Raw genomic sequence first — 12187 nt, 5'->3', positions numbered from 1 at the left:
CTCTCTCTCTCTCTCTCTCTCTCTCTCTCTCTCTCTCTCTCTCTCTCTCAGTGATACTACGGGAGTCCTGCTGGTAATACCAGAACAAGCTGTATACAAAGCTAGACCGCCATGAGCAGTCCTCCTGGGAAAACTAATGGTGCCTTTCTAGGCTCTTCGAGTTGAGAGCAATTTGAGAATGTCTCGCTCTTGTGTCAACTAGTTATCGACTTTGCCTTATAGCTGCCCACCCCTTCTACTTCACTCTCTTGTTCCCTTTTTCTCTTTTTTCTTCTTCCAGGTTTACTAATTTTATTGCATTTGTTTATGGAAACTTTTATCCTTAGGGCATTTAAACACTGCAATCAAGATCGTCAGTGGTAGGAAGTCAGCATTTTGCAGTCACTGTGGTTGCATTGGGCACTAGCTAAGAAGGCTCAGAAGGAACTTTGTTTTTCTCATTTATTTCTAAATGATATCTTGCTTTAGAGAAGAAAATATGACTTAGCTCTTCTTAGGTCACCTGAACCAGAATATGGTCTTTTTATTTCTTAAACCTGCTATATTTTAGATGAGGCAATTACATATCCCATAGAGAGTCCTGTCATGTGAAACAGGTTTATTTTTTCATTTAGGAAGCTTTGTGTTTATTGAAATTCTGCCAGGGAATTTTTTTTTTAAAGATTTTATTTATTTATTTGAGAGAGAGAATGAGAGAGAGAGAGAGAGCATGAGAAGGGGGAGGGTTAGAGGGAGAAGCAGACTCCCCGCTGAGCAGGGAGTCTGATGCGGGACTCGATCCTGGGACTCCAGGATCATGACCTGAGCCGAAGGCAGTGGCTTAACCACCTGAGCCACCCAGGCACCCCCTGCCAGGGAATTTTTTTGAGGTATGATTTTAAAATCTGCACCCTTTAATAAAGCAAATTATTGGCTAAGCTCCACAGATATGCTTATTTTCTCTTTTTTTAGCTAGTTAATAAACCTAATTTTTTCTCTGTCCTTCAGAGCAATATTATCAGTAAAATGCAAGAACATTTCCATTAGATTCTTCTCTCTTTCTTTTAGGCCAGTGATTCTTATACGGGGTGTATAATAGTATGACCTGGAGAGCTTTTTTTTTTTAAGAAGGGAAAAAAAAAAAAAAAAGCCTGGGCCCATGGACTCGTATTCTGATTGAACAATTCTGTAGTAGGTCTGGGCATCATACCACTTGAGTGAACATAAGACACTCACCTTGAGTGCGGAGAACAAGGGTGTCCTATGAGGAGAAATACATGCAGACTTAGCTCTGGGCTCACTGAGTTAAGAGCATTTTGCTTCTTCCTCTTCTCAAATGAAAACACCACAGTGAATCTTCCTCTCTCTGGTGACTGGATCACTCACAGGATGAAGTTTCTAGAAATCAAAGAGGTTAGGAGCATGGAAAACAATGAGTATATCAGGTGTCGACGAAAGAAACAAGCAGCACTCTGCCCAGGGTTATGTCTTTTATGAATGTGGCCACTCTGCAGCTTCTTCTTCTGCTGCTGCTGCTGATCTACAAGTACACACCTCTCACCAAATTATGTAAATGAGCTTCTCCCTCTCCTAGGTCTCTGTAGGAGACCGCGTGGTATACGTGAGGACAGATGTCCGCAGAGAGCCAAGCTCTGCCACTCATTAGTTACTGAGCTCCTTACCTGTGTGCATGCTGTAGGTCAGGTCCACAGAAACAGACTCTGAGACAGGGATTTGCCTGGAGGGTATTAATTGCAGTGCATTCTTGGAATTAATGCTTGGGAGGCAGGGAGGGAAGTAGGATCAGGCAGATGCAAGTGTTGAACATGTGATCAGTTGCAACCTAGAACATGGCTAAGCTTTGGGGAGCTGTGGAGCTGGAAAGGTTCTTCACAGTTTCCCTGAATTAGGGGAGAAGAAGGAGATTTAAAGCCCCCCATCAGCTAGATTGGATGTGAGGTGCCCCCAGGAAAGAAGTATTACCTTTGGCAAAGTGGCTCTTGTTGGTAGTTTTGCAACTTGCCAAATTTGTAAATGTCTCAAAGGTGAAAATTTAGGGGAAAGACTTAGAAATGTCAGCCGCCAGCACTTCCAGTGTTTCACTGGTTGGAGAAAGGAGTTGACCTGAGAGGCTGCCTTGACATCCCCTAGAGCCCGCCCCACTAATATCCCTTCACTTCATGTAATCCATTTGGAGAGCAGCTCCTATGGAAACATGTTACCCTCTTTTCTTGGAGGAATTTACAGGGAAGTTAGGAGGAGGAATTGCAGCCCCTATTGTTGAGCCTGATTTTCAGATTATAACTGATACTCACCCTGTTTCCTCTAACCACCTAACCTGTCTCAGGCTGAGGTCTTGCACTTGCCCGTTTACCATCAAAATGGAGCAAGGGTGTATCAAGAGACATCCAAGTCTCTTGGGTGACCCAGATGCGAAACCTATTCTTCCCCATTATGTGGGAGAAGCCCTCCTCCTGCTGGTGAGCAAGGCCAATTACACCTACAGGGAGGGTGGTCCCTTGGTGCTGGGAGTTCAGAGACAAGGAGAGAGCATGAACCTGGTGCAATCACCCTGCTCTAGGAATGGGAGGCACACAGTCCACAAGTGGGGCAAGTGAAGGGAGGGATAACATGGACATGCCCGCTCTGCCCCTTTGTTTCCTGGTTTTGTATACTCTACCTAACCAAGGAAGCTCCATAGCATTAGATGAGGCCTTTCTCTCTAGTACACAGCATTTCATAAAGCAAGTGGAAATGGGCTGAGAGCCAGAGGATTCCAGAACCTCCAGAAGTTGAGGAAGTGTTTCAGCCCTTAGGGTGAAAGTGGGGTGGGTGAAAGTGCCACACTTACAGATGCCTAGAGGAATAACCTCTGAGGTTTAATTGAGATCATACATATTTTCTTTCTACTATCAGTTTTTGTGTTTGCTCTAATATATCCAACGTTTTAATAATAAACATACAGTAGTCGAAACTATTAATTTTTTTGAGCAGACATGAAGTATATCTTTAAGAAAAAATACAGTATACCACCAGAATGTCTGATTCCAACCAAGGTAAACATGTAAAATATAAGCAGGACATTCTGTTAATCTTAGTTTGTCTTTCTGAACCCAGAGGGATTCCCAGAGCCCAAGATCATTTCTGCATCTTGATAATATAATAAATATCACAGGGTATATGATGGATACAGAAATTTATACTGTTTACTTTTCCCTTATAACTTTGGGTAGAAAAGGGGCAGTTCCCTTTTGAGTAAAATATATAAACAAATTAACACAGAAAATTTTATTCAGTAATCTTATATAGAATAAATTATAGATACAAATTAATTGACAGTGAGGAACAATTTAAAGCCATGACATTATTGGTCTGAAGAGGTTTGTATGTGACTGGTTATATTTGTTAGACCAGAATTTTCCATTTGGGATGCTGGCTGAAAATTCATATTCCTGGTTCCAACACAAAGAGATTCTGATTCTTTGTACTTCAGACTGAGCCCAGAAATCGGCATTTTTAACCAACGTCTCAGGTAATGTTGATGCAGGAAATCTACATTCTGAACTTCAATAAATAATAACTTCAGTAGCCAAACAGTAGGTTAAGATCAGTGAATTGTTCTGTAGTCTTTTAAAAATTTTTAATTAAACAGATGTTTACAGAATATAGATTTTGATATATTTACACTATAAAGCTTCTTTTTTACATTACATGCAAAAAGTATTCTCTATTATAAATTAGTGGATCCTGTGTATTACTCAGCCTGAAGATTCCTAAAAGGAATCAAGTGCCTTCCTGGAAATCAAGTTCTGCCCTTCATTGTCAGATGGTTTCTTAGTAATAGGTTCTTGTCTCAACTTAAATATCATTTCTTTTAAAAGCACTTCCCTGAACCTCTGAAATCGGTTTGATTTTCCTGTCAGATGATTTCTTGGCATTCCATGGGTGCTTTTTTTATGGTCATCAGAATTAGTTGTTTGTTCAGCCTGGTCCACTGACAGCCTGCTGCGTTGACAGGCTTTCTCTCCGTGAGCTCATGAAAATGGGCACTGTTTGGCTCCAGGCTTTAAGTTACCCCTCGCCACCCTGCCTCTCTTGTCTTCATTCATACACACTCATCCACCTGGCCCAGAGGAAATATACTCCGTACTCTCTTTTAATAGATGATTAATATATGTTGAGTTTCTTTTTTTTAGATTTTATTTATTTATTTGACAGAGAGACACAGCAAGAAAGGGAACACAAGCAGGGTGAGTGGGAGAGGGAGAAGCAGGCTTCCCTCTGAGCAGGGAGCCCGATGCGGGGCTTGATCCCAGGACCCTGGGATCATGACCTGAGCCAAAGGCAGACGCTTAATGACTGAGCCCACCCAGGCGCCCCACATGTTGAGTTTCTAGATGGAGACAGAAACAGACCTGATCTGATCTCTGTTTTTCCAGGACAGTCCAGCTTGCGCACAAGGGTGATGTCAATTGTATCCCTTTAGTTCGGGCTTAATAGCTGAAGTGCTATTTCTCTCTCTCTTTTTTTAAGAATTTATTTATTTATTTGACAGAGAGCACAAGTAGGCAGAGCGGCAGGCAGAGAGAGAGGGAGAAGCAGGCTCCCCACTGAGCAGGGAGCCTGACACAGGATTCGATCCCGAAGGCACATGCTTAACTGACTGAGCCACTCAGGTGCCCCTAAAGTGCTATTTCTCACCTGGTACTTTTAATAACAACTAAAGAGATACTTGTGATTTTTATAAAGATGCCAGAAAGGATTAGCTAGACAAACATTAAATACTCAGTGACAGTATTTGAAAATAAGTTTACCAAATAGTTATCACAAATTACAAATAATGTGTATACTTACTGTGATTTTAAAGTTTAACCAGCAGCCCCCCTTACTAAGATCTTATTAGTAAGTGTAAGAATGACCAGTTACTGTCTGTTCTCCTCTTGGACTAGCTCCTTTTCTCTGTTCACCCTCCTACTTCCATGTAATCTCTGAAATTCTGTGCTTCTCCATATCTGGTATCTTTGTCCATGCATTGGCCTCTAACAAGTCACACTGGACTTAAAGAATCCTTGTAGCAGAATTGATAAGATCATACACAGTGATTCTCTTTAAATTATACAAGCATCGATGTTTTCTCTCCCAAACGTAGACTCCAGAATTATATTTCTATTAACCATTATTGTTTGTATTTTTGAATGCACAAGGCAATACAATGCAAATGACTTCAGGAAGTATTTGGCAAACCTGCTCTGCTATTACCCTCTGCAACATGGACCTGAATGCCTTCTTGAAAATGCCTTGTACAGAATATCTGTGCATGTCTTAAAGATAGCCTCTTCAATTGTCCTGTGCCTCCCTGGTAGTTAGTAACCTCATGTTTTGCCTAATGTGAGGACAGGAAAAGAGTGTTGGACTGATTATTGCCTAGAAGCATTCAGAAGAGCTTTCACATAGGTTTTATCCACTGCCCAGTGCTTCTCAACTCATCTGCAGTGAAGAGCCAAGTTTTTCTTGTTTATTTGCAAACTTACTGGTTTTTAAAGAACATAGAACATACTTTTTTATAACCTCCTAATAATTTTGTAACTATATTAAAAATGAATTACCTAGAAAATTCAGTTCTCATTTTTTCCATTATTGTTGGGCTCGACAGACGTTAAATTACTCTATAAAATGACTATGAAAATTGCTAAAGCTTTTCCTCTCAATTTTCTGTACTTACCTCGATTTGGACAGATGGCACCCAGTCCTTGGACCCCATGTTGAGTACTGCGTTAGCTTCCTGTAACATTTTCTGCTCAACCGGCCCCCATTTAAAAAAAGCAAGATTGAAAATTAGCCCCCCCAAAGCTTGATGTTTCCAGGGCTTTGCTTTTTATCTGCTTGTGGTTGACTACTTGGAGTTCAGAACTAAGTGAGCAAGGTACTACGGGGGAGCCCTGAAGTAGAGAACATGATGTGCTCACAATTACATTGGATGAGGAGGAGTTGGACGAGGAGGAGTTTGGATCAGGAGAAGTTTTGATCAGTTACAATTTGACTCAAGGCAGATTTCCTAAATTGTTTGAAAGTTCTGGATGTGGCCTGGAGACAGCAATCAGAGAGAGGATGAGATGAGCACTGTGGAGATTTCTTTAGGGAGGCACGTGTAGCTGTGTAGAACAGAGAATGCTTTTCTGAGATGTTATCACTGGGTCCCTGATGACAAAGATGCAGCTCTTAGTGTGAAGTTCTGAGTAACCACGCCATAGGCATAAATGTAGAAACATTGCAAATAAAAGCAAGATTCTCCCCCACAAGGGATGCAGATAATTTATTGTGCCCCTATAGGTGAACTTATAAATATGGATAGAAAGTTACACTTTACAAAATGCTTCCAAATGCATTACTTTATTTTATCCTCACTTCAACATGCAAGGACAACTGTATACACCTTTATGGATGCTGATGTATAGCAGGTGAATGAACTGTGATTTAAGGGTGATCAAGGCATCACAATAAAGGGCAGAGTGGAGATTCAGGAGCCATACTTCTGGCTCCTTTGCCCTGGTGACCTAGCAATTGTATCTCTCAACTACTAAGTAAGTGAACTAAGACCCTAGAATGCATGTTCATTGCCACTGAATTAGTGGGAACTTTTTCTGAGGGGAAAAAAAAAATCAAAATCTGAATCTGAATAGTTCCTCCTTTTTACCTATTGTTGCCTAAAAAAAAAAATAAAGAAATGAGACCTTATTTTGACAGTTTTAACCTTACCTAAGCACGTCCTGGATGGCATCCCTTTCCTGTATCACTCTATGTGTCATAATTAATACCTTTACTTTGTAAACCATGCATCTTCATCAGAGATGCCTCACAAGTAAATTGTGTTCCATTACCCTGGACCACAATGATAATTATAAATTAGAAATACTTCAACCAGAAAGAAATGACTCATACACTTGTTTTCATCTATAATATTTCTTCAACAACTTGGTAATTACATGGTATCCAGTGGCATGTGGAAAATATCTATTAAAAAGCATAATGAGAAAAGAAAACTTGCATGGAATGTGTATATACAAGTGGTTATATTTCTACCAGTTACTGTTTAAATCTGCCCTCTATACTTACAGTTTTAACCTTGGGAAATTTAGTAAATCACATGAGTTCGAGCCATCTGTAGTGTATTTTTAAACTTTAAAAAATCGGGAATCTGTAATAATAAGCCAATGGTAGGAAAGTCACCTTAGAAATCCTTTGCTAATATTCAATATAAATCATTCTCAGATTGATTAACATGCTGCTCAGCCATCATTATTCCATTTTTGTACACAGATGTAGTACTAGTAGTATGAACTTTTTTATTTTTGTAATAATGATTTTTGCATTTTTCTTATTCAAATGTTCATTACAAGGAAAGTTGAATATAAACTCTATTTCCATCTTCACCATCTGTAGATCAGTGAGGATCACAGAGACCTTTGTTGACTTTAGTTTTATTTTTTAGTGTCAATGCTTTCATGATATACCTTATCTCTTTCCAAATAGCTTCATCTTATGTCTAGATTTACTCCATTTTTTTGTCACATGAAAATTCAGTATGTTACATTACAAAGTACAATCCTGATATTATAGTGCTTTACCTTAATGAATTGTGTTCTATATCACCTCAAGTAGTTGTCACAATTGTTCAATGAAATCCCAGTACAGGTATTTTTTACTCCCATTTTGCAGAGGAGGTGACTAAAAGACAAGGTCATCAGTACGATCAAATAACAAGCAGAATTTCAGATGTTGACAGAGGGAAGAAAAGTTGATCAACATATTGACTTGATTTTTTTCTTAGCTTAGGTCTTTGCTAAACAGATTTATTCACCATATTCAGACTCTTCTTTAAGCAGATAGATTGACAGTACTAGACCAGGTAGTTCGTATCAGGCCCTAGTTGATTAAGTAGATGTGAGAAAATTGTCAGAACTGCAGTGCATTGATCTGTTTTTAGTTTTGGTCTTTATAATCTTAAACTAAAAACTAAATAGTAGATTTAAAAAGTTAATCAAGGACATTGAAATTCTTCCATCATAGACCTTCTTCCAAAGGTCTATAAAACCCTCTACCAGCACGTGTGTGTGTGTGTGTGTGTGTACGTACTACTACATAAAACTTAGGAAACAGGAATAAGAAAGCATGTCTGCCCCTATAGGGTTCTGTCTCCTGGGGAACCCAGATGTGTAAATGTGCAAGTTTAGAATAATGAGCCAAATGTTACCATGGACATTCAAAATGAGGTATCTGAGCTCTGTCTAGGTAGGCCAGAGGATTACGGAGAACAATCCAGAGATAAGGGATGTTTTTTATTTAGTTTGTTGTCTTTTTGCTGGATGCTATTAAAACTTAAAAGGATAGAAATTAAAGGAAAACAAGCACTACTATTTTACAAAGTGGATTAAAATTTACCAAATTTAAGACAGTGAACTATTTATTGAGCATGTGGAATATGGTGATATAAAAAGAACCCGGCTCATAAAGAGTTTAGAAGTTAAAGGGATGGATGAAAACAACTAAGCCAGATTTTCAATATAAAGCAGAATTAAATGCATCTTAACAGAGAAATGCAAACAGCATGCCATGGGGGGGGGAATAGGAAGATTGTTAAGACTTCAGTACAAGGGAGCTTGCATTAAGCTGAGCTGGATGTCAGTTGGTAGGCAAGATGATGAAGGACTTGTGTTGAAAAGGATGGTGCAGCGTGCTGTGTTCAGGCAGTGTGGTCCCCATCCAATGTGCCTGGAGCATGGAGTGCCTTCTGAGACGTGATGGAAAAGAGAGACTAAAGAGCTAGCGTAGGGCTACATGGAGCCCCATGCTTAGAATTTGGGGTAAATCCCTAGACCATGGGGAGCAATTAAAAGTAATTGATGAGGTATGATAAAATTCAATGTGCATTTTAGGGGGATAATTTCTGACAGAAAATGGAGAATAATTGGAGAGTTTTATAATAGCTCTAGTGAAAGATTTTAAGATTCCAAATTCAGGTTCTTGCTGAAAGACTGAAAAGAAAGAGTTGCTCTATTAGAGGTAATGAGTAGATATTCTGTTAAGCAGGGGATGATAGAGCCATCGTCAATGGCTCTATCAATGGCAAACTACAGGGGTGCCTGGTGTCTGCTTTTGGCTCGGGTCATTATCTCAGGGTCCTGGGATCGAGCCCCATGTCAAGCCCCATGTTGGGCTCCCTGCTCAGTGGGGAGCCTGCTTCTCCCTCTCCCTCTGTGGCCTCCCCCTTGCTTGTGCTCTCTGTCAAATAAATAAAATCTTTAAAAAAATAAACATACTACATTTTAGGGGCATGTAAAGGGTGCTTTACATTTTTGGCCTGTGTAGCTGATGAAGATTCTAACAGTGTGACATTTCCTTACACTGTTACCATAGACAGTGCTGTCATAGTGACATGGAGGGAAACACATAAGGATTGAATCTCCTTCTCTACTGATTTTTTTGTCTTCAGCTAGACCCAGCTAAGAGGTATGTGTGTGCTCCTCACTGTTTGGGTTTATTTACAAAATAATAATAATAATAATAATAATAATAATAATAATAATAATGTAAACATTTACTTTGGAGTCACAACAAATACTTTGAAGAGGATTTAGGAATCCATGCAGTAAAGGTGAGTTTTGTATGGTGATTAATGAATCAAGGTTTTGTTGCTGTTATGGTTTAGGTGAATCACGAGACCACATTTACAAGGGTATTTGTGAATGAAATAGACATAGCATCATAAGTTCTACTCTGCCCAAAATAAGAGTACAAATATTTGTTTTCAATTGTGTATTCCATTTATTGTTTATTCATTTGCCATATGGTGGGACCATAGAATGTTTGTTTATTTTTACTGCACAGAAGTTCTCACTGTGGAGAATAGTGCTTCTCTGCTCTCTCATAGTCATTCACAAAGATGGTGTGTACCTGTGTGTGTGTGTGTGTGTGTACCTACACAGACGTGTTTTACTGAAGGTCGCTATTAAGTAGTTCTGCACTTGCAAGTTTTTCTTTGCTGAGCATTTTTTTCTAAGCAGAGAAGTATAATAGTTTTTCGTTAACAGCATGGGTTTCACTCTGCCTATTAAGATTAGAGTATTAGTACACGTAGTCTCAGATTAAATGTCTGAATGCATTTGACAATTAGGTATCCATCTTAGCATCTCAAAGGTGGTCATCCACTTTTAAATACAGATGCTTACACTAACCTTGCAAGGACACTCAAAGCAATTTTCTGCTTGTGAATTCTGGCAGTGATTACAAGCGTAGTGATGGTCCTAGCTGGTAGAAAAGTGTCAGTGATGGGAAGGATGATGAAGTTTAGGGCTCCAGAGACAGAGGATCTTCAAATGATTGGAGAAACAAGCAATATGAACCTTTTCTTCCTTTGAGCTCTTATGCTGTCAGTGATGGAGATCAGTTAACAATACCACTGAAGATCAGCTCAGGATTGAATGTGTGTCGTGTATTGAAAAGGAATATGTCCTCTCTCCCTTACCTGGATACTACAGGAGCATTGTATCACCACCATGGGATGGAAACAGCGATTAGTTGACAGGAATTAGTTAAATGAATCGTAAGGGCTGGTTCTAAAAATGGTAGTCCCTAATGAGACTTAGAGACCTAGCAAGCCTTTGATTAAAGACACAACCTGTATGTCACTTAAGTATTTCTATGGTCATTGGATTGCCCTCTAATATTTCACACCAAGGTCCAGTGGTAGCGTGTAGACTCTTCTAACGCTGAGAGGCATGGATGGGGTGAGGAGGGGTGAGGAGTGTAGCCATGAGAAGTGTGTGGAGGGGTGGGGGTACTTGCGGTGTCAGCGGCATGAAACAGCTTGTTTTCGTCCATAATCTGCACTTGTCTCAGGAGTCAAGTTTTTTGCTCTGTGTTGTTGAAGGTGGTAGGGTGTTTTGCTGTTCTGTAATGCCAAGAAAGGACCCTTCTGTCAAGTCATAAAAGGTGTTGGAAACCACTCAAAGCACCGAGCTTCTTTAAGACTTGGGGGTGATCAAGGGTGGAGCTGCATGCACTCTTCTTTCTCTGAATTGTCCTCTGCTGCAGCTTTTAATGTCCCCACCTCACTGGAGCACAGATGTCTCCCTCCAGAGGCAGGGTCTTATTGCAGGCAGTGGAGATCGAGCTTTCCAGCAGCCCCTGTTTTTCATTATCCTGATGCAGCCACAAAGCACTGGGCATGTGACCTCAGGCGAGGCACTCAGCCTTTCTTTACCTTAGTTTCCTGATCTGTTAGTAGGGATAATGAATTCATTCAATGTGAGCATGAAATGAGTTACTATATAGAGAATATCAAGAATAGTGCCTGACATAGAGGAATCACTCAAGTAATCCAAACTATAGTGATTTTCAGCTTGCTTTCTTCTTCGAGGGAGATATAGATGCAGCAGTCACCCTGACAGTGACTTAAGAAAATTAGGCAATTCACCTTATTTCAAGAATGCAACCTTTCCAGATGGGTGGGTCAACATGCGGTACAGTGATCCACTAGATAATTCCACACTGAACAAATCTAAATTATAACTCATGCCGGTAGTTAATTTTTTGTATTACTGAGCCCTATAGAAACTAGAGGAGAAATCAGGTCCTTAAGTATTCTAGAGCAGAGTATACACGCAGCTGTTACAGTGTGGGGGAAGAACCGCTTACAGAAACCTCGGTGTAAAGAGCGGTACCCTCCACACCTACCACAGAAGGAAGAAAACGTTCTACAGTCACCCCTCCCCAAGTCGTTGCCCATATTTTCTGTTTGTAGCACCTCGTCTTTTAAAGAATGCAAACCTAGTTCTGTAGGACAGTGAAGAGCCTTTATTATTTGGTAAATTGGGTTTTTGCATTCGTCTTACTCGAAGTCCAGATGATGGTGGTTATCGGGGATGAAAGATTGTGGAGACGGCAGATTGAGTCCTGTGTTTTTCAGGTTATGAAGTTCAGGAAAATGTGTAATTATGTCTGAGTTTCCTTAGGTTCCTCTGTTCAACATAATGTTCTGACATACAGCAGGGACAGTTCCAGATACAAAATGCAAATCAGTAGGTGCTGGCCCTGCTGCCGATTGCTGGGGTTAATCATGCAAATCTAATGCAGTTCTTGGTATTTCAAGAAAGGTTTGAGTTGAAGTCTCAGGCACATACTGATTTAAAATTCCTACTTCAGAGAGCAG

The 12187-nt window shown here is 40.0% G+C and overlaps 1 protein-coding gene across 2 annotated transcripts in view; it reads left to right on the top strand.

Annotated features, from left to right (window-relative positions):
• CDH7 (cadherin 7) overlaps positions 1-12187 on the top strand; it is a 115923-nt gene that overhangs the window by 29802 nt on the left and 73934 nt on the right. The gene's annotated exons all lie outside the window — the stretch shown is intronic.

This window comes from Mirounga leonina, unplaced genomic scaffold, assembly GCF_011800145.1.
Source record: "Mirounga leonina isolate KUSES-001 unplaced genomic scaffold, KU_Mleo_1.0 Mir_93, whole genome shotgun sequence".
Classification (NCBI taxonomy): domain Eukaryota; kingdom Metazoa; phylum Chordata; class Mammalia; order Carnivora; family Phocidae; genus Mirounga; species Mirounga leonina.
The sequence above is the reverse complement of the archived record's forward strand: the minus strand, read 5'-3'. Positions and strand labels throughout refer to the sequence as shown.